Source organism: Coffea arabica, chromosome 5c, assembly GCF_036785885.1.
Source record: "Coffea arabica cultivar ET-39 chromosome 5c, Coffea Arabica ET-39 HiFi, whole genome shotgun sequence".
In the NCBI taxonomy this organism is placed as follows: Eukaryota; Viridiplantae; Streptophyta; class Magnoliopsida; order Gentianales; family Rubiaceae; genus Coffea; species Coffea arabica.
The window spans coordinates 34,340,421-34,364,236 of record NC_092319.1 but is presented as its reverse complement, the minus strand read 5'-3'; the positions used below and the strand labels follow the sequence as shown (position 1 = coordinate 34,364,236).

The following is a 23,816-nucleotide window of genomic DNA, read 5'->3' as shown; positions in this document are numbered from 1 at the left end:
ACCATTACTTTTCGTAGTGGTAAACAACTAGGGCCCTCCGGTGTTAGAAAACAAGGGGAATGAAGAGAGTGTTAGTGGAGGAGATGAATCATTAGAGAAAAACATAAGTGTGAGGGAAGGTGATGAGGAGAAAGTGGAAGAAGAGCAATCAACATCCTTCAATACCGTTCCAATACCTTTGGTAGTGCCATTTCCTCAACGACTCAAGCCAATTAAACTTAACAAAGATTTTGATAAATTTGTAAAAATTTTTAAACAATTGCATATTAATATTCCTTTTATTGATGCTATTTCGCAGATTCCTTCGTATGCCAAGTTCCTCAAGGAGATCATGACACGAAAAAAGAAATTACAGGACCGTAAAACAACAGCATTAATTGAGGAGTGTAGTGCCATCATACAAAACAAGCTGCCACCGAAATTGAAAGATCCGAGGAGTTTTTCTATGCCTTACACTATCGGTAACATTGAATTTTCAAAAGTATTATGTGAGAACCTGAGAAAATTATGTGTATGCCCTAAATTTATTTCATTTTAATTACATTGGTATTAGAAATATTATATATAACGAATAAGTGGTTAAATTAAATGCCTAATTGAATTTTTATAAAAATTGAGAATTTAGAAATATCCTAAAATGGTGTAAAAATTTTATATGAATCAAATAAACATATGATATACATATTGTAATTTGAGCCATTTGAAAATATTATATAGTTGAATAAGTTACATGACTAATTAATTTTCCTTAAAGCCAAATGTGTGGAAATCTACAAGATTGATATAAGCAAAATTTTTCAAGGCACATATAAATTAGAACAAACGAAATTTTGAATCAATGAGTGAGACAATTAAATTATGGACTCATAGTAAACAAATGAACTAAAACTAAAGGACCTAACCAATCTTGGAGATTCAGTTAGACTACCATGCAACTAAGGAACAAGCTACTAGAATTTGGACAAAACAGGAACCGAAGTTTGAACGGTGGAAGGAAAAATAAGCAGAAATTGGCTGTTAGTTGGGCGGTGAACAACTCCTACAAAGACAGCTGCCAATTACTTGCTAAGTTAGGTGATGACCAAAGAGAGAAAGAGAACAACAGTGGCCAACAAGCTGATAACAAAACCAAGCGATGACTGAGTGGAGGAAAAATGAGAGATTCTGCCAATACATTTTGGGTGGTGACCGAGATGAGAAACAAGGCATTTCTTTTGATAGCCAATACCGAGAGAAAACAGAGTACTAAGCTTTCTTCCTTTTCCATACCCAAAACCGAGAGAAATAGTGAGAGTGAGGGAGCTCTCTGATTCCATTCTTTCCTTCCAGTCAACCAAGTGAGTAAGAGAGTGAGGTAGAGAAAAGAGGAAGCTTGGAGCATTTCACCACAAGGAATTGAAGGAGGAGGAGGAAGGGGGCTGCTTGCATTTTTCTTCTTTTCCAGCTTTGATTGTAAGGAGAAAGGGAGGTAAAATCATTATAAACATCTTATTCTTCTAATATCTTTGATTATTCAAGTTGCATGTTAGATTTAGCTTAGAAAAGTGAGTTTTGGCTGAAGAAATCTTGATTAATGATTGACTATTTGCTGGAAGAAAATTCTGGTATGGCCGAGGAAATGAAGCAGGTCGCAGCTTATTATTTAAATTGTGGAGGAAATTTTCTTCTAGGAGTTAAGTTATACGTTTACTCTCTTGTTTTATCTGAGAATCTAGACCAATGATGATATTTAAGTGAGAAATTTTGCAAGAGTTAGCAAGGAAGATTGGTTATGCTGGCCAAGAGAGTTATTCTAGTTTCCTCTAAGAATTTTTGTTGTGAAATCTTATTTTGTGGCTCAATTCACCTCATAACACATTAACTCTAACCTACATGTTGGATTCAGGAGTAAAATAAAGGGATTTGGCAGAAGAAAATCTAGATTAATGACTGACTAAGTGCAGAAAATTCTGTTTAGTGACTGATTAAGTGTTGGAAAAGAAAACTATAACAACCGAGAGGATGAAGCTGGAATTGTAGCTTGTTACCAGAGTTTTCTTTGGAAAAATGATGTTAGGATGCATGCAATATGTTTAACTTAGGTTTTATAAGATGCTCAGCTGAAAAACTCACGAAAAGTTGGAGGTTTGGGCTGGAAATGTTGAAGGAAAGCTGCTGGAATTTCCCAGCTTCAGCCGAGAGAGGAACAAGTGCAGCAATTCTTCATTTTCCAGCTTTCTCTAGTCACAGCAGGGGTAAAACTTCCTTAAATCTTCATTTCCTTCACATGTAAAGAAGATTACTAGTTGCATTTAGTTTTAATAAAGAAACTTGTGGTTCTTTTGAAGATTAAAATCAAACTTTCCCTTGATTTGAGTTAATCTGTCCGAATTGAGTTTATATTGCATTTTGCCATCTTTTGCTTCAAATTTTGACTGGACTTGTTGTAAATACATGCTATATACAGTAGAATATATGGTGGAATGAATGTATGTCGAAATATCTAGAGAAATATTTCATTTTTGGCTCATGAAACCTGAATCTTCAAAGCTGGAAATCCGTTAGCCTGGTAATTAGTTGATGTCAGGTTTTCTCTTCAATTTAAATGGATTTTATGTTGAATTATGGCTGGAATTCGTGCTTTATGTCTTGTATAAAGTTTATAGGGTGATGCATGTGAGTTTCTATGGTGAAAAGCTTGACTTTTGTGGCTGGAATCCTTATTTAGAGGACTGTATGGCTGCTGGAAATTTCCAGCTTAGCCGATAGTGAGTTTTTTTTATTTTAAGTGGGTAATTTGGTGAAATGTAACTATAAAATCATATTATATACTTAGTATAATCCTTACTTAGTGTTTCATGCTAGTTTTTCTTGGAGAAAACTCGATTAATAGGGCTGAAAAGGCTGTAAAAGGACTGCAAAACTATGAGACAGCTGTTAGCTTGTCCAATGGATGTCTAGTTGAAATTCTTGTTCTAAAACTGAAATTTCTTGGAAAGTTTTGTTGGATTTCGGAACTGCATGTCCTCATTTTAGTTTATGAGATTGCATGTTGATTTGGGATGGATTGAATGAAATTTATTGGGAAAAATCCCTCACTTGGACCGAATGTTTGTTGGATGGAAGATAGCTTCTAAATGTTGATTTTAGTGAATTTCTTGATGAAAATCCTACTAGGGATCTTATATCATGCTCAGCGATGAATGCATGTCAAATTTGGTTATTGTTTGATGCATTAAATGAAATTTTGGTGAAGATATATGGCTGGAAATTTCAACTTTGAACCTGAGTGCTGCTATGTTTTTCCAACTTTAGATTTCATAACTTGAAATTTATGCATGTATTCATCAAAAACAACCCTAATCCTCTGTTTTACTCCGTATATTCATGGTTGTCCTAATTTGAAAGGAAATAACTGAATCTTAGAGAAAGAAATGGGAGCTAGTCAAGCATGCAGAACTGTTTTGATAGATTTGAGTTGATTGGATGATTCGGTTGTATTGCTGAGTTTTTCTGGAAATTTTAGCTAAGTCTTAACCCAAGATAATCTATAACAGAATGATAGTGAAATGGACCTTGAATTTGAGGAAGTTTAAGCAAGAATATAGCAAACTAAAGGAAGAAACTTGATTACCTATTGCTGAAAAACTGTTTTGAACCATTTCTAAAAACAAGTACTTAGATTTTAAGTTTAACTTGAATTCTAAAAGTCGAACTTGAACCAAAACTGACCAAAACCCGTTCGAACCATCTTATAACAATTTTACTTGTGAAAATTCATCCAAAATATAGGATATAATCAAGGAAGCTCATAGGAATACTAAGGTGCCAATCTCTAGAAAATTTATCAATTTTGAACTTTGATTTCTAAAATGATCCTTTTGATTTTTAAATGATCCTTAGAACCTAAATCCCAACCATCATTATAAAATGTAAATTGCCATACAACCACTATACCTTACTTTATTTTTGGTAAAATATGGAACTTTAAGGCTTGAAAGATTAAAGCTACCTAGATTTTGAGCCTTTGATGTTGTAGAATAAGATAAATATTAAGAAGATCATCTTAAAACCCTCTATATAAGTATGCATTTAAACATCTTGAACTATACCTATATGCACCTATATATATTTAGCTAAAATCATCATACGAACCTTAACTTCACCATTGGAGAAAATAATAAATAAACTAATAAGTCCATAACTATTTCAAGGACGGAGAAGGAACTAGAGGAGGGTCCAAGCACTGAGTAGTGAATTCAAATACTTTGAATGAGTGTTTCCGAATTTATCTGTTTAACTGTTTATGTTTACTTAAGTGCAATTATGTGATAAATGTGCTTATTATGAAATATTGTTAAGTGATTCATTGTAAAATGTATCTCAGTTGTCCCTCGCCTTCTAAGTCGAAGGTGTATTTTATCGCACTCGGTTTAGTTGAATTTGAAGGTTGATAATTGACTAAATATTATTGTAAATATGCATGAATGTAAGCCGTATACGTACTTTACCGCATCGACTAAATTGGGCCTCAAAATCCTTTGTTCAACGGACTATTCAAGCTAGCAAAGGGCTTGGTCGGATAGGACAGAAGATTTGGGTAAATGTTTCGGTATACTCGAGTATTACCATGAAGTTAGGAGATTATTGAACTGATTATTGAATGTAGGGGATTGTTTATTGCTTTGGATGACATAAGGAGGCGAATTGGTGTAGTGTACAATGACATTGAAATGAGTGTGCAATGATATTGAAATGAGTGTCTCTTGACACTGAAATGAATGCTCAATAACATTGAATTGACTCCCAGGAGGAGTGCGTATCTTTTTGAAAGTGATTGTACAGTGAAATGTGCACTACTTGCTTAATTGTGCTGATTTAAGTGTTTATTAAATGTTACTTACTCGGCAAACCTCACTGAGCTTTAACTCAACCCTTTAGTTTTGTTTTCCTTACAAGAGTTGGTGGTCGGGGATCGAACGAGGGATCTTAGATAGATAACGAGAAGACTTTTGTGATTGTAAATCCTTTAGTAACTTATTATGGTTGGAACTTTTGTAGGGAACTTGGTATTGTAAAAGTTTTGAGCGTTTGGTTTTGGTTTATAAATATGTTATCTCTGAACTTAATGTAAGATTAGTGAGAGTTTATCATATGTTACTCTGAAATTAATGTTAGTGAATGAGTCCTGATGAGAACCAGGCAGGCGGTCCGCTATCTTCTAGGGTATGCCCTAGGAGAGGGTTGGGCCGTCACATATTATGTGACTTTGGTGCAAGTGTATCTTTATTTCCTCTAACTGTGGCTAGACAATTAGGTTTTCATGAGCTCAAACGAACTAATATTACCTTACAATTAGTTGATAAGTCTATTAGATATCCACTAGGAGTTTTGGAAAATATGTTAATCAAGGTGCAAAAAATTTATCATTTCGGTGAATTTTATGGTATTAGATATGGAGGAAGATATGTCTATGTCAATTATCTTAGGTAGATCATTTTTAACAACTGCGATACTATTATTGATATAAAAAATGGCAAGCTTAAATTTCAAATAGGTGAAGAAGAGATAGTATTTAATTTGAATGAAATGAAAAAATATCGTTCTTTTACCGATCATGCATGTTTAATTGACTCAATAGATATGCTGACCAAAGAGATGTATCAAATCAATCTTGATGTTGATCCTCTTGAGTTTTACTTAATAAGTGCAGGAATGCAAAAGGAGAATGATGAAGAAAGTGAAGCATTGGCCCAATATTTGGCTGCACAATCTTCTTATAGAAAGAGGTGTGTGTATGAAAATCTTGGACAAGGAAAGGGACTTCCACCACCTTCAGAAATAGAAGCTCCAAATCTTGAACTCAAGCCACTTCCTAGCCACTTGAAGTATGAGTTTCTTGGTGACAATGAAACTCTACCGGTGATCATCAATGCTTACTTAAAAGACGAGCAATGTAAAAAGTTGCTACAAGTTTTAAGAAAGCACAAGAAGGCTATTGGATGGACCATTTCCGACATACAAGGAATTAGCCCTTCTATATGCATGCTTTGCATTCTTTTGGAGGAAAATTAAAAATCGGTGGTTGAAATGCAAAGAAGGCTTAACCCGAACATGAAAGAGGTGGTAAGATTAGAAATTATCAAGTAGTTGGATGAGGGTATAATCTTTCCTATCTCAGATAGTGTTTAGATAAGTCCAATTCATGTTGTCCCAAAGAAGGGTGGAACTACCATAGTTAAAGGGAAGAATGATGAATTTATTCCCTCTAGACTTGTAATAGAATGGCAAGTATGTATTGATCATAGGAAGTTAAATGCAGTCACACGAAAAAGATCACTTTTCCCTATACTTTCTTAATCAGTTATTGGGGCGTATTGCTAGTTATGAATTTTTTTGTTTCCTTGATGGATTTTCAGGTTATAACCAAATAGCGACAGCTCTCGAAGATCAAGAAAAGACCACCTTTACTTGTCCATATGGCACATTTGCTTTTCGACGAATGCCATTTGATCTTTGCAATGCCCTGCCACATTTCAACGTTGTATGATGTCAATTTTTTCTGATTATTTAGAGAAAATTATAGAAATTTTCATGGATGATTTTTCTGTATATGGCTCATCGTTTGACCTTTGTCTTTATAAGTTGGATTTGATTTTGCAGCGACGCAAAGAGAAGAATTGTGATGCCCCCACTTCTCTCTAGGGTGAACCTAAGGGTACCCGCGGAACACCTGCCTAACTCTTACCAGGACTCGATACAAGTCGAATTTAAACTTAACAATACACCACCAATAATGAAAGCCAAAATAAAGAAAAGTCACTTCCTTATATAAATATTCAAATCTTACATCACAAGATTCTCAAAAGTTCATCAACTTTTCCAAAAAATACAACCACTAGAAGTCGACTAATTGACTACATCCAAAATTCTAATCAAAAGTAATCAAATCGGCTTCTCCAAAATTCTTTCTATTTCGATCTCCTGTTAAGAAAAATAAACTAATGGGGTGAGCAAACACTTCGTGAGGCCAAAAAAATCATGCAAACACATAGTTCAAATAACAATAACACTTGTATAAAAGATAAAGTTAGAAAGTTCATGTAATTCACAATAAATAATAAAACACAATCAATAAGGATACGAGAACTCTCAGGAGTTAGATTCCACTTGCTTTATCGAGATTCGATCCAATACCACCCTGTGATGACACTTCGTCAACCGGGTAAGTATTAAGTCCGTAGAACTTCCCTTAACGTCAAGTTTCCGTCCACCGTTACACTCCTAATCGGGCTCGAACGTCGATTAGAAAAAGCAATACTATTCGAGTATGCCAAGCAAAATCTCTCCAAAAGATCATGCTTTAAAAATCTATCTCATGGTTCACCAAACTGCTCGACCAAACCTTTGTCGACTCGAGTCACAAGGTTAGTCTATGAGTTTGGGCGTCCCCCACAATTATAAGTATAAGTCGATGAAATTCACTTCAATCGACATCGATTCAACACAAATATCATTATAAGTCGATGATATTCACTCCAATCGACATCAATTCAATACAAATATAATATTCACTTCACATAATTCAATTATAAATTCACTTAAAAGAGAACGAGTGCGATAAAGTACACACTCGTCTTGACAATTTCAAAATACTCAATTAATAAGGAACAATTCAGCATATAGCAACAATTCATGCACTTGACACTCACCAAATCAAAAGTAAGTGAGCAAATAAAGTCTTTAGTAGTCTGCTCCAAGGTTTCCTTCAATATCCTCTTGAGCGCCTGAAGAAAAACGACAAACAATCACTCTCATACATTCACAACCACTTATTATTCAAGGAAAAAAGTGCATTTGCTTAGACGTAGGACAATGTCTCAAAAGAGTTTCACTCTATTAAATTTTCAGATTCAAAAGTGAGAGTTTAAAGTCACAAGGGAGAACTAGTATCTTCCATGAAATCGGATTTCAAACGAACTATCAATATCAGAAGAAAATGAAAAGTTCTTAAAAACTTATTTCCTAAGAAATTAAGAATTTCAGCTTTGCGCGATAAATTTGGTAAAATCAGATCTTGAATTTGGTATGTTCAAAAATGAAGATAGAACCAGTCTTGATTTTCAGCGATGTTTGAAAATTCGGTAAAATTCATAGGAAATGAATCAGTTTTTGAAATTTATAATACAATAAGGGTTCCAAACAAAGTTTCAAACACACAAGTGAAACTAAATTCAGAGTTTTGAGTAACAAGATATAACAGTTTGAAATTGGTTGATTTTCGTGACTTGAACAGTGGATTTCCAGTTTTGAAGGGCAATATTTGGGGCATTATTTGGGTATCGAAATGGCATTAAAATTATCCCAAATTTGGTACACTTAAACTTCCATATATGGACTACCTCTATATCAAAATTTAGGCAAAACTTGCACGGGAAGGCAGTTAACAAAACGGCCAAAGTTTGTGAAATTTTCAAAGCTAATTTGCCAACCCTATCTCTCTTTTTTTTTTCAAAAGTTTTGTCCAACAAAATCAGCCCCAATTCGCTCCATTTTTGAAACCAAGATTTTAGAAACATTTAATGAACAATTTATGGGTAAATGACTCTAAAATTTTCAAAATATAACATCCCAAAACAGATTTGGCCATTCGGTCAACAAGGAAGGGAAAATTTTTCAGTTTCCAGCTTTGTCGCAGTTTTGAAATCAAACCATATCTAACTCTATACAAATCCAAATTGAGAATGATTTATGGCGTTGGAAACTAGGTTCCAAATGCTACAATTCATCAGAAGACATCATTTTTAAAAATCTTTTCACAAGTGGGACAAAATCGAGCCAAAAGATGCAGTTTCCCAGTTTCTCTCTGACAGACTGGCAAAGCAGGACAGTCCACTTTGCCGAGTCGCTACGGATCACTCAAAACGAACTAGTAGGGGATTTTTATACCGTTGGAAAGCTATAAATGGCTGGTTTTGAATGCCACTAACAGAACACAATTTTGACTTTTTCACAAAAAGTTATGTTTGGACAAAGAACCACTGTTTGGTTACCCTGCTAGGCGTTTTCCAGATTTGAATCTTTACCAAAACTCAAGTTTTGTGCAACCATTTGATACGATTTTTGAAAGACACTTTCTACACACATAATACAACATATATCCATCAATTTAGCAGTCAACCAAGCATCAAAATTTTGAAACTAAAACAGAACAACATGACCAGAATTTCGGCCAGCTTCCTTTCGTGGCTTTCCTTTGATTTCTCTCCACTTTCTAACCAAAATCATCTCATTCATCACATAAAAAACCATAATCAAACAGTCAAGCCTCAAGTCAGCTACCTAGAGGTCTCATCAAGACAGCTAGCCTATGATTTAAAGTGAGATAAATGGTTCCTCAAGTCCCTTAGCCTATAAATGCGATTAGGGTTTCAAACCCATGAAGATTAACCGTTAAACTTTGGATAATTGGAAAGATTAAAGAGATGAAGTGATTACCCTTTAAACCTAGATGAATACCATATTTTTCCACCAAAATTTCTCCAAGAAACTCCACAAGATTGCTTCTTTCTCCTAGCTAGAGTGAATCTCCAAGAGGTTTGATGGTTGGACGTTGATTTGCAAGCCAAATCGAAGCTAGAAGATGAAGTTCCTTTCTTCCCTTTTCTTCTCCTTTGGGTTGGCCGAATGAGGTGAGAGAGATGAGGGTTTGGTGTGGTGAAACTTGTGAGGGAAGCTTGGATGAAAAGTGGTTATTAAGTTTGCCAAAAAGTCAACTCTCACTAGTGTCGAAATAGTGATTCGTACGACCAATTTTTTCCCTTGTTTGTTACACTCATGCACTAATCCTCTAAGGTAATTCTCCTAACATTGTAATTACTTATACTTGAGTCTAGTATTAAATCCTCAAATTTCTAATTAGTCTCGCGGTACGACTTTCGAGAAACTATCGACACGCGCGCGATAAAGCGAAAATTTGAACTCACTCACCTCCAATCCCTCAATTAATTTTTCTTAGTCTACTATTAATCATTCTTAATTCTCCATGATTATTGCACTCTTGGATCAAATATTATCTCGAAAAATATGTATTCGCTATTCCTTACCAAACGAGTCGTAGAAAATTAATTTTTGCTAACGGAACGTTTTAAAAATATTAGTGAGACCTTGTTCCATGTAAATAGATTTAAAATGATTGAAACAAATTATTCGGAGAAAATGGGTGAATAAATAATTAAATAAACCAATAAAATAGAGTTAAAATAAATAAAATTCGGGTCCTCACACGAATCTTGTGCTTAATTGGGAGAAGTGTCATTTTATAGTTCGAGAAGGAATTGTTCTTGGGTATAGGATTTCATCTCAAGGAATAGAGATGGACGGAGCCAAAATAGAAGAGATTGACCAAATGTTACCTCCAACCAATGTCAAAGGGATAAGAAACTTTCTTGGACATACGGGTTTCTATAGATGTTTTATTAAGGACTTTTCCAAGATAGCTAAACCATTATGTGATTTACTATGTAAAGATGCTCCATTTCATTTTCATGATTATTGTTTAATGGCTTTTGATAGGTTAAAGGAGTTGACCTCAACACTGATTATAACGTCATCGGATTGGTCGCTATCATTTGAGTTGATGAGTGATGCAAGCGACTATGCAATAGGAACTGTGTTAGGTCAATGAAAGGAAGGAAGGTTGCATGTGATTTACTATACAAGTAAAGTGCTCAATGAAGCACAAATTAACTATGCAACCACGGAAAAAGAACTTTTGACGGTGATATTTGCCTTAGATAAATTTAAATCTTATTTAGTAAGATCTAAAGTTATCATTTATATGGACCATTCAGCTCTTATATATTTGCTCTATAAAAAAGATGCAAAATCGCGCTTAATTCGTTGGATTTTCTTATTGTAGGAATTTGAGACAAAAACGATCGGAGAATTTGGTGGCGGATCATTTATCGCTATTAGAATATATCCCTATTGATGATCAAGTTCCAATTAAAGAGAATTTTTAGATGAGTTTGTTCTTGCACTAACCAAGTCCCCATGATATGCAGATTTTACTAATTTTTTGATAAGTGGGGTACTTCTGAAGGGTTTGAATTTTCATCAAAGAAAGAAATTCTTGCATGATGTTAAAAGTTACTTTTGGGAGGAACCATTGCTTTATAAACATTGTGTTAATGGTATGATAAGAAGATGTATTCCTGAAGAGGAGGTACGTGATATTTTGTTTTATTGTCATAATTTAGAAACGGGAGGTCATTTTAGCACTTCTAAAACCGTAGTTAAGCTTTGGCAATCGGGATTTTATTGGCATACCATGTATCGAGATGCTCGGAAATATGTTAAAAGTTGTGATGCTTGTCAAAGAACCGAAAATATTTCTAGAAAATATGAAATGTCCTTAACTACTTTCTTAGAAGTTGAGTTATTTGATGTGTGGGATATTGATTTTATGGGACCATTTCCTAACTCTTTCAACAATAAGTACATCATAGTGGCGGTCGATTATGTGTTTAAATGGGTGAAGGCAATTGCCTCACCTATGAATGATACTAAGGTGGTGCTTAGATTACTTAAAAATAACATTTTTTGTCAGTTTGATATTCCTAAGACCATAGTAAATGGTGAAGGAAAGCATTTTGACTCTTTATTGTTTAAGTATGGTTATAAGCACAAGACATCACTACTATACCACCCACAAGTAAACGGACCAGCTGAGTTAGCCAACAGAGAGATTAAACTCATCTTGGAGAAAACGGTGAATAAATCAAGAAAGGATTGGGTGAGACGTCCGGATGATACATTATGGGCGTATCAAACGGCATTTAAGATACCTTTGGGGATGTCGCCGTATCGATTAGTATTTGAAAAAGTTTGTCATTTGCCTGTAGAGATTGAACATAAAGCATATTGGGCAATGAAAGCGATTAACATAGATTTACGTCTTGCAGGTGGGAGAAGACTACTTGAACTGAGCGAATTTGAGGTGGGGCAAAAAGTGCTATTATACAACTCACGCCTTAAGTTGTTTCCGGGAAAACTAAAGTCAAGGTGGTCGGGACCTTTTGAAGTCACTCGAGTGTTTCTTTATGAAGCCGTTGAAGTAGTTAATGCAAGAAACGAACGATTCAAAGTCAATGGAAAAATATTGAAACCCTACTTGGGGGGCAAAATCGTTCCCAAAGGACATATGTCGGTGACTCTTCTTCGACTTAAAGATCCAAATCTTTTAAGTCGAACCAATGATTATAAACAAAAGTGCTAGCTGGGAGGCAATCCAATGTTTTTGTTAAGGATGTTAATTTGGTATGATTTTATGTTTAACGCATGTAATTAAGTTAGTTTATTATTTTTGTGTGATAGATTTGGCAAACGGAAGCAAGGATGGCCATTCGAGTCGGAAAAGGCGAAGTTTGATTGACGAACTCAACCTCACAATTTTTTGTTAAAGGTGTTTTCGATCCGTTAAAAAGGGGTAAAATGCATGTTTTTATCATTTTACATGTGCATGTAATGTTAAAATTGGCAAAAGAATGGTTTAAAATGCATTTTGAGTTCTTGGGGGTAATAATTGAAAAATTGGTTAAGTATGAATTTCTGCAGAAAACTGTAGAAAAACAGAAAACGAGACCCAATACGTGACTAGTATGTCGCGTATTAAAGGCCACGTATTGCATTCTGCACCTGCAAAGGAGAATACGCGATCATCATAAATACGTTACCCTATGGTCGCTTATTCACTAATCGCGTATTACAATCCGTATCTGCAAAGAAGAATACGCGATAACCAGAAATACGCGACCTACAAGTCGCGTATGCACTAATCACGTATTACAATCCGCACCTATAAAGCATAATACGTGACTCATAATACACGACTTGTAGGTCGCGTATTGACTTCTCGAGCATAAAAGCAGAATACGCGAACTGCAGTTTTTCATTCTTCCACTGCCTTCTACTCACATTTTCTCTTCTCTTCTTACATACAATTCATAAAACTCCATTTTGCTGCATATCTTGGCTAAAAATCACCCACCCAACACCTATTGACTATTATATATCCTTTCTAACCGATTAAAATCCAACAAAAACACCTAAAAATCAATTTTAAGGATATTGAAGACTAGGATTTCTAGTTGTTAATTTCTTCAATTAGAGGTTAATTAGTGGATGCTTCATAGGGTTTTTCATATATTTAGCATTACCAAATATTCTTCTACGTGATTGAACTAAGTTTCTTCATCAAATTTTCGTATTTTAGAAGTTCATATTTTTTAATTTCCTGAGTTTTCTGACATCTTTTAATTCCAAATTTTTGATGATATATATTATTGTTTCTGGCCTCAATAATGTTTATTAAGGTTGTTTAAGCATGTGTACATGTTCAAATGTAGCAAATTAATGATTAATAGTTCTTTAAAATTTTAAATTGCTATATTTGGCTAAAATTAGAAAGTTGGCGTGAAATATTTTCAAACCATTGGTGATCAATAATTATGGTATAAAATGATTGGTTGATGATGTTTAGCATGTGCATTATGTACAGTGAGAAATTTGAATGATTTTGTCAGTTATTAGGATAATTTTCGCTTAAACATGATTATAACTAACTGTGCATTATTGTTGTTAATTACCGATTGCTATAATCATGATTAACACTAATTTCATTGATTGGGATATGATTGTTAACTATTTTGAGTAAATTATGATGTTTGCAATCTTTGGCAATTTTACAATCATGTCTCTCTTGTTATATAGTTGGACGTTTTTGAATACTCAATTAACTCTTTATGACATAGGGATATGAACTTATGGTTATTTGCGCCGATTTTGGCTATTTGACATGCATTATTATCAGTGTGTGAGATATGTTATAGTATATGGATTGATTGAATTTTTGTAGGTACTATGACAAGAGGATAACAAGTGGTATATTCTTCCTCGAGTAGTGAAGAGATTGAAGAAATGGAAAATAGTGAAAAAGTAGAGGACATTGAAGAGGAGCCACGATCCCCTTCACCTCCACCTGCTCCTCGACATCAACGGGGGAGAACTGCGCGACATACCTAGCTAGTGATATTTGATAGCGCACGGTTTTCCACGCGGCAGCACCAGGAGTGGTATAAAGCACATGCTAACCTGGAGTTCTTGTTCGAAAAGCATGTGAGCTCCGAGGTTGAAATTGCATTTCAAATTGCGGAGGCGTTTGACTAATTTGGTTGGGCGCCGATTCTCCAGTTGCCCACTTACTACTATCTGGAGCTAGTGCGCGAGTTTTATGCCAATATCATCAACAAAGCAAGGTATAGTGGCGAATTGGTAGAATCTTGGGTCCTTGGAACGTGCATCTCCTTGTCACGGCAGCGTCTGGCAGCAATTTTGGGTTATCGCGACCAAGGTCCAACAATCGATCTGAAGAAGGGATTCGTCGCTCCCAATAAGAGGTGGGATCCATCACATGCCATGGCAAGGTTTGGTCTAGAATACCAACCTTTTCATTCTTCGAGGAAAGAGACGATAATTGCTAGTGTTTTTGACGTTCGCCATCGTTTCATTATTTATATGATGACAAATAATGTGATAGCTAAGAAGACGGGTCATAGTATGGTCAGGAAAAGTGATATCTACTTCCTTGACTATATGTTCCATAACTAGGAGACCTCATATGCCCATATTCCGTTGCCAAACATCATCATCAGCTACATACGGTCTACGGTGAGGCGTCGGACAACCTCTTTCAAATTGGCATTCCCTCGCCTACTCACATTGGTGTTCGAACGGATGGGGGTTAATTTAACTGGAGTTGCACGACAAGTTGTTTGCCCGAGTGCCAAGTTAACTTTTACCTCACTACGAAGCATGGGCGTTGACGTGGCAGCTGTCCACCATCCACTTACGAAACGGCATTCCAAGGCACGGCATGGTGGCGGTGAGGCTGGTCCATCCATCTCTGCTCCACCACCACCTCCTCCAGTGCATCATCCTCAATCCAATTGGCAAAGGCATTTCACTCGCTTAGATGACATCGATTACCGGTTGGGGAGGATGGACACTCGCATTGAGCGTATTGAGACTCACTTGGGCATTCCTCTACCTCCCCCGCGAGATGACGAGAGTGACGCCTGAAGTTCTGCCGGATTTAGTTTCTTTATCTTTGTGTTCCGTTTTATTTTCTTTGTGGTTGTTGTCGTTTGTTCTAACTTTTTTGCAAGGGATGTTTACCTTGCATTTATTATTTTGAATATTGAAACGTGTGGCAGTTTTTAGTAGATAGTTGATCGGTCGATAGTTCATGATTCAAGGTTGAATTAGATAGCAGCCATCTCCATTGGGGGAGTACCTTGTTCTTATTTTTGTTTCTTTTCTTTTCCCTACACATTGAGGACAATGTGTATGTTAAGTGTGGGGGGACAATTATCTGTTAGATGTTACTATGTTTGGACATGTTATTGGAAATATTTCTTGTGCTTAAATGTCATCTTTTTTGGGCTTTCTAGCAGGGAGTTTCGTCCAGTTTTAAAGAGAAACTCTATCAAAATTTTTTAAAATCTTGTTCAAATTTGCAAAATTGCTCCAAAAATGTTTCAAATTTTTTCGATTTTATCTAAGGGGTAACAAGTTCCATACCATTAGTAATTCAAATTCTTTCTACTTTTGATATAAATATATGTGATTTGGATACTTGTTTTCTCATTTAACTTGAAAATAACTATTATGTGATTATAATTTGTGTATTTATAGGAAGTATATCTTGCAAAGTGGAGAAAATTATGGCTATATTTTGAAAATTTGATGAAATTTCTTCTCTTTACTTGATTTTATAAGTTAAGTGATAAATATGGTCAATAATTGCAATACTCTTCTCATGATTATTCTATTGAGGAAATGTTATTATCTTTGCTTTGAAAAAAAATAGAAAGTAGAAAAAAAATGAAAAAAGAAAAAAGAAAGAGAATAAGACTTGTCTAATGGTTCTTGTGCTTAGTAATTCGAAGTCTTCATCTACAAATGTTGACTTTTACGTAAAACGATACTGGAATTAAGAGTATGCAGAGCAACTTGAGTATGTGAAGTGTTGAATAACCGGCAATCTTCATCTAAAAATGTCGATTTTCACGTAAAAATGAACTTTAATAACTTGAGTAATATTTAGTTATATTATATGAATAAATCCCTCTAAGTTGAATAAGAAGATGATTATGGGTTTAGGAAGCATTTTATTGACCATATAAGTTACTTGTTTGTAAAATTGGGTAAGGATGAGGAATTGAGTTGAACTAGCCAAAATTATGGTATAATTTGCTCTCCATTACTTGATATTATGAGTACGAGGATTAATGGCATAATGGTTATTTATCTTGTTTTGAGGAAATGAGTTGAATGGTGCACATATGTTTACTTTCAAGATTTTTGATCATTGTTGGTTAGTATTTCTTATTGCTTGAGGACAAGTAATGGTTCAAGTATGGGGGTATTTAACAAGTATATATTTTATGTATTTTTAGTGTGTTTTATTAGTTGGATTTGGTGTATTTTAACTAGTTTTATAACTAATTAACTAGGGTTTTGGTAAAGATATGCATTTTATGGTTTAAATGACAAACATTGAATTTCTATGGCAAAAATTTCATGTTTTTGTAGGTTTAATGAGTCAATCATCAAATGACACGAATTGAGAAAATAATTGGATGATAATTGGTCATTGGAAGAGGGTTCAAGAAGACATGAAGTGCAAAACATTCAAATGAAGAAATACAAGTGAAGATAATTTTGACACATCTTTGTATTTCGGCAATATCTTGCGCTTCAATGATTGGATCGAGGTAATCTTTATATCATTTTGAATCTAAAAGATAGATCTACATTTGGTATGAAGACATCGAAATCCAATTCAGTTGTTTTCCTGGTCAAAAAGTCGAAGTACAGAAGCACATGTGCATGGTCGAGTGCTGGAACTGAGCTCTAACCAGGTGATAGTATTTTGATCATATCTTGGTCCACAGAGCTCTAAATTGAATGCTTTTTGAAGCATTAGAAATCTAACTCAAATAGTTACAACTTTTATATTTTGCCCAAGAGTTAGTTCAGCTTCTATCATTGAGAGTATAGTAGTTGAAGTGGAGTCAAGTGCATAGAATTGAATACGTGACTTGGCAATACGTGGGTTGTAATCACGTATTCTCAAGTCACGTATTATAGCCTAATTTTAGCAACTTGCTCAGCTACTTGCCTTGTTTGCACACTACTTTCCATCTATAATTGGAGAGAGAATTTCGGCTACACATGCTTCTGATCCAAAAAAGAAGAGGAAATGAGCTTTATGTCTTGTCAAAAGCCCATATTTTTTACTCTCTTAAAAATTAGATGTTAGAATCATTAGAAGAAGGGAGTAGAAGATATTAGAAGTAGTTCATATGAGATTTTACTAGGAGAACTTAGAAGTTAGTCTTGTCTTGTTCTCTCTAGCTAGTAACTTTTGTGAGAACAATTGGAGACTTCATTGTACACTATTTTGTTGAAAAAATTGAAGATCATTGGGAGATTTTTCATTAACCTTGGCTAAGCTTTCTTTAGTCTATCTTTTACTTGTGATTCATGATGTGTTTATGCGATGAAGCTATGAGCTTACATGTTATATCTTACATAAGTAGCTAAATTTCTAAATCTAGGGAGTAGATGAAACTTATGGCTACTTGATATGCAGTGAATATGATTTACACTTGTTACATTTTGTATTAAATTGTTTACTTGTGCATGCTTATCACTTGTTGTTGCTTGATCACCAATAGCAAGCTCTTAGTTGTTATTATCAATGAAAATTGGTAATAATGATGGAACAACATGAGTAGAGCTTGATGTGTAGACTCATGAGAATAGAGGTACACTTAAGTGGATTAACATGCATTTCATGATGGAAACAAGAGTAGATCTAGTTATTCACCATGAGAATAGGGAAAACTAGACTACATCTAGGCCATTTTATCATGAGAATGAGATTTGATAATATTGGTAATGAATCCCTAGTTAAACAAGGGTTGTAATAAGAGGTAAATCTATTCATTTGTGTTGTTTATGCCATAAGTAGAATCTACATCCCTAAACTCAAGTATTTAGTGAATTTTCTCCATTTGTTAACTTGCAATTGTCTAATTAAGATTTGTACGTAGTAGTAATTATAGATCATTATCAGTTTCCCTAATCCCTGATAGCAAATCACCAGGAAAAAAGTAACTTGGAATTAGTAGCAGTTTGCCAGTTTCAAATACTATACTCTATGGTTGTGTTATGGGACAGTTAATTACTACTTTAGTGGTTTTCAGAGCTTCGCTAACCAAGTCAAGGACCTCCGTGCATTCAAAGCTATTTGTCCACTCCTCAACCATTAGTCATCTCTTTCACCCTTTTTGAGATGGATTCATCACCAATGGTTTTGGGGTCTATATAATGATGTTATTCCAAAAGCCTCCCCAGTTTCGCGCTTGTTTTTGTTGATGTCAATGCCTATATTTTGTGCTGTTCCGTGCACTCGAGCACCCTGAACTGCTTGTGTTGCGTCCAAAAGTTAAGTTCTAGGGGAATAACGAAACAGATTGAAGAAGGTTCCATGTATTTATCTATTAGTGCATTCAGGAAGTTCGGTGTAGAGTTTGGGATGACAAATCATATTACAATCTTTCAGAAAGTTTGTTATTAGACCAGATGTATCAGTGCACCCTGGGACACACATGTAGGCCTCACAAATTCTCTTTAAAAAGGTTTGTTTTAGATTGAGTGAACCAAACTCGCATATTTGTCTCATGATTGTCGCGCCCCATTTTTAATGAAAAATAAAAATCACGGGTTTATAAAATTGAATTTTGATTAATTTTGAGTGAAAAAATGAGTGTTGGTTTGTAGAGAATGAATAAAAAAAGGGCTAAAATGGGGTTTAAAAGTGCGACGATTTTGACCCAAAATAATAGTTTAAAAAGAATTTTTAATAAAAAATAGGAGTCGCCACTTGGTATTGAGTTAAGGTGTACCAAGTCACCTAAAATGAATTTTAAGTAAATAAAACCCTTTTTAAACGACTCCAACTCTGCAAAAATCAAGAGAAAAAGGGTTGGGAGTCACGGTTGAAGGAAGAGAAGGCAAGGATAAAATCCAAAACACCCTTTCAACCTAACTAAGGCTAGTTGCGTGATTTAGTCAAAAATTTTCTTAATTTAATTTAAAAACTTATCACATTTGGATGTTGCTATATAAATGCAAATCTAGACCTAATGTATATCGGAAGGGTCAATATGTCTCTTCAAAACTTATTGGTGCAAATCGCATTAATTGCGATGTCCAAAAGTGACTCTTTGAAGAGGTCACGGAATTTACAAAAGTGAGACTCGAAGAAAAATAATAATATACAAATATACATGACCTAAGAGAATGCATCATAATGGATGTGGGGAACTAATATTCGTGATTTTAATTTTTCCCTTTAATTGAGGGAATACGAGCGTGCTAAGACTAGAGAGCCATACTCGTTCATATCCCATGTTCAAGGGGTTTTCTCCTATCTAATCAAGCAAATGATCTAATCTAATTTTAATTTTATTAAATGGAATGTAAGTCTACATGTCATGTTTCGCACAAGAAGATAAGAGAGATATATATGTAGGGAAAATATGGGATAAGGGATACATATATAGGGGAAGTATCATGCAAAAATAGTAAGGATCCTAAAAAAGTAGAAAATATGCATGAAATGTAGTGATTTGTCACACAAACATGATCTAGCGCGGGACGGCCCCTAAGGGTCTAGCATTGGACTGGCGCATGTCTACAAGTTCTCATTAGCATTGTACTAGCGAAAAATAGAGGAAATAGGGCCACAACTAGCGTTGGACTAGTGTGGTGACGTCATGCATTTATTATAACTAAACAAATCAAGTAAACATAATAAAAATAATTAAACACATAATATCACATAAAACACATAGCACATAAGCATGATATATAGATGCAAAAACCCTAAGAAAGCGAGTTAACACATAAACACACAAGCATGTAAAACACACATACAAATAAAAACAAACAGAGACCTAACTATTACATTTGGGGGCCCTATCTACAATCTTAAAAAACGGGAAAAAGAATAAATAAAATAAAATGGCCTAACTATTACAATTTCACATTTAATTGCCTCTCAAATAATCAAATTTAAATTAAAATAAATATACTAAATAAAAACAAATAAAATGACTAAATAAATAAATAAAATAAAAACATTCAAAAGGCATGCAATTATTCACATAAAGTCACATAGGAGCACATAGGATCAGGTAAAATCAAAATAAAGTGTAGAGTATACCTCCCTTGAATTGGTGATCTAACGAAATGAAATTTCTCTTATTTATCCTCCAATACAAAAAAATGATTAAGGCATCACTTTAATCAACAAATAATTATAAGAGATGGAAATAAATATGAAATTGAATCAATTAAAGTATTTAAATGAAAGTAAACAACCCATATTTAAGCAATTGAAAGCAAGTGGGGACTTAATTGGAAGAATTAAAGAAGTTTGAGGGGTCAAATTATTATTATTACAAATGTTAAGGGTCTAAATTAAAATAAAATAAAATAAAGGGCTTAAGATGAAGTCTACCAAAATAAAAACTAAAATTCACAAAAATAAATCAAAACCCTCTCATCAAACCCAGAACAAAATATTACCCAAATTTTAATTATTTTACTAAAATCCAAATAAAGCTATAAATCTATCAAAAATTATTAAACTTCAAATTTCTTCCTAAAATTCCTAAACAATCTATCCAAAAATCATATTAAAGTATGCCAAAGCAAATCAAAATTAAAAGGGGCAAAATTGGTTTTATTTTCTCAAATTTCGGGCCAAATCAGAATTATTTAAAAGCATAGGGGTCAAAATGTGATTTTTAGAAAATTCCCATGCAAAGCTTCGAATAAGCTTATGCTTCTGCAATTTCCCAGCCACTATTCTTTCTGTAACTTTTCTCATTCAGCCGAAACATGGTCATGCTAAGTTACTCAAACCAAACCTACTAATTCATCAACCAAACCCAAGTGCAATAACTTCAACCCATTGTTAACATTACCCAAAATACAATTACCTATTTCCATCAGATTCAATAATGCAACTAGTTATGAAAAATGCAGCAAAGATGAAAAGAAAGAAACTTGCGGTAAACATGTACATGGTACACCAATCAAACAACAAGCAAACCACAAACTTCAAGCAAACCAAGAGCTTCAGCAACAAAATAAATGACCTGTCAACATTGCTACAACAAAGTAGAGAGCTCCAACCCTATTCCAACAACTCTCGGCCCCTTATAAGAGTTCTAATATACTCAACCAAGAATTGACTCAATGTATCAAGACCACAAAGCTTTCTTTTCCCTTTCCAACATAAGATTCTGACTTCTAAACAGAAAGGTTTCGCATAAGAGCATGAAAATCTGGAAGAGTTGCTACAACTTTCTTATATGGTTGGTATGAAGAACCCATCATCATCCGGAATGAATATAACATCAAAAGCCATCATTTAATCTTATGTAGCAAAGAAAAAATGAAGCCCTTTTTCGTGAAATAAAAAGGCTCGATTCAATAATACGGCAACCAGCCACAAATACTCCAAACCCAACACAAAATTATGCAACTAAGGTTTCAAACAAGAGACCTGCAAGATAACAAGGGAAGAAAAATGAAGATTTTGATGCAAAGTCGCGAGATTAGTAGCATGATTCTTTCATTTTTCTCTCCTAAACGTGTCAAGGACTAATCAAGATGAATGGTGGGTTGGGCTGGGCGAGACACAAGTGGTTGGGGCTGGAGTGCAGGAGGTAGACGTGAGGGGCATGGATGCATTACTGCTCGACAAGATGGAGTGGCAGGGGGCTGGTCATGCGACAATGGTGTCGAAAATTCAGCTCCGAAATTCATTTGGGGTCCTTGCTAGGGTAGGCGATGAGGTAGGGGAGTTGAGGGCTAGAAATCTTAGAGGTGCTCGGTCATTGAGCCCAGTGCGTGGAGAGACTACAAAGACGCTGCGATGTCAGGAGCTGCAGGTGATGCATGCGCAGTTGACACGGCAGTTGGAACATTCAAGCAAGCTGGTACAAAATTGGAGGGTATCATCGGCACTTGATCCATTGGATAATCAGCTATTGGAATAGGTGGGTAACACAAGAGGGTCAGAAGAAGTGGGCAAGCTCCCAAAAACATCTGCAGTAGGTGGGGAAACTCAAAAGAGGTACGCACTACGTTCCAATGTTAGGTCCCATTAATTTTCTGGTATGGAATATACGGGGTGCGTCAAAGATGGACTCACTCCGATATTTAAAAAAGTTGAAATTTGATTTTAATGTGAAGCTTCTGGTTTTGTAGGAGCCTATGTCAGATGAAGAGCGGTTGGACTTTGTGAAAAGGTTTGTAGGTTGTAGGTCGGTAGCTTCATTTGTGGACTGTAAGATCTGGGTTTTATGGGACCTTGCTCTTACCATATCATTTAACATGTTCGCAGATCAGTTAGTGGATATGGAGTTTAGCACTTCCGTTGGTACAATTTTTCTTTCGGCAATCTATGCCAAGTGCACAGGGGTCGCTCGGCGACTTCTTTGGGAGGCCATGGAGGGGTTGGCGTCGTCACGCCAAGGACCCTGGATATTGGCTGGTGATTTTAACATCATATCAGAGGCCTCAGAGCGGCTGGGGGGAGGTACCTCCCTCGAAACATGGAAGAGTTCAATTAAACGATTTTAACTGTGGTCTTGTCTCAATAGATTTTGAGGGAGCGCAGTTTACATGGACGAATGGGACTATTTGGCAGCGATTGGATAGGGTACTGATGAATCGTGAATGGGCTGAGTTGTATGATGTATCAAAGGTATTGTACCTTGCTAGGGGAAGATCGGATCATGCACCCCTCTTGATTAAGTGCGATTCGGGGAGACAGATGACCTCGGCCTTCTAGGACCTCAATGTGTGGCCACGCCATGCCTCTTTCCATGGAGTTGTTGAGGGGGCATGGGTATCAGGTGGCCCGGCACATACAATGTCAGAGTTCTACCGTAAACTGGTCACGGTTAGGGATAAGCTGAGGGCATGGAATAAGGAGGTGTTTGGACACATTGGCACTAGGGTGGCGGATCTTGAGAAAGTGATGTGTACAGCGGAGCGGCAGTACGACATGGAGAGGACAGTGATGTCTAAGATTGCCTACCATGAGGCTAGAACGGCATACATGCAGCAACTGGCAATTGAGTGTGAATTTTGGCGTCAGAAATCGAGGATCAAATGGATTCAGGCGGGAGATGCAAACTGATGAGCAACCTTAGGGGAAAACCCTCCTAGAACCTCCCAACCTTGTAATTATCAGAGTTGGATCGTTTTTCCCAATGGAAATTGAACTCGATTGATCTCATGAACTCAAGACCTCTGACACACAAAGGCAATCAGCAACCTTAAGCAAATAATGATGGATGAAGAGACACCACGATTAGGGAACAAACTAATCGATAAAGTCAGATTTGAATCCTAAGCAATGAACTCAAGAATTCAAAAGTAAGTTCGATTAAGAACTTGAAGGAAAATTCCTCACGATTTCTGGTTGTAAAAAATTCTGTCTTTTCACGCATACAATAGGTGCCTTTTTATAGGCTAAAACTAGGGCAAAAATCCGGCCCACATAAACCTGAAAGAAATTCGGTCCGCATAAAGAACTTAAAGAGCCAGCTCTTTAAAACTTTCCGATAAGATCCAATAAGTAATAAAATACTTAATGCCTAACAACTACTAAACTAGACAGT

At 35.4% G+C, this 23,816-nt stretch overlaps 1 pseudogene; it reads right to left on the bottom strand.

The window, feature by feature from the left end:
* LOC113689307 (CYP enzymes assisting alcohol dehydrogenase-like) overlaps positions 1-23,816 on the bottom strand; it is a 40,114-nt pseudogene that overhangs the window by 3,845 nt on the left and 12,453 nt on the right.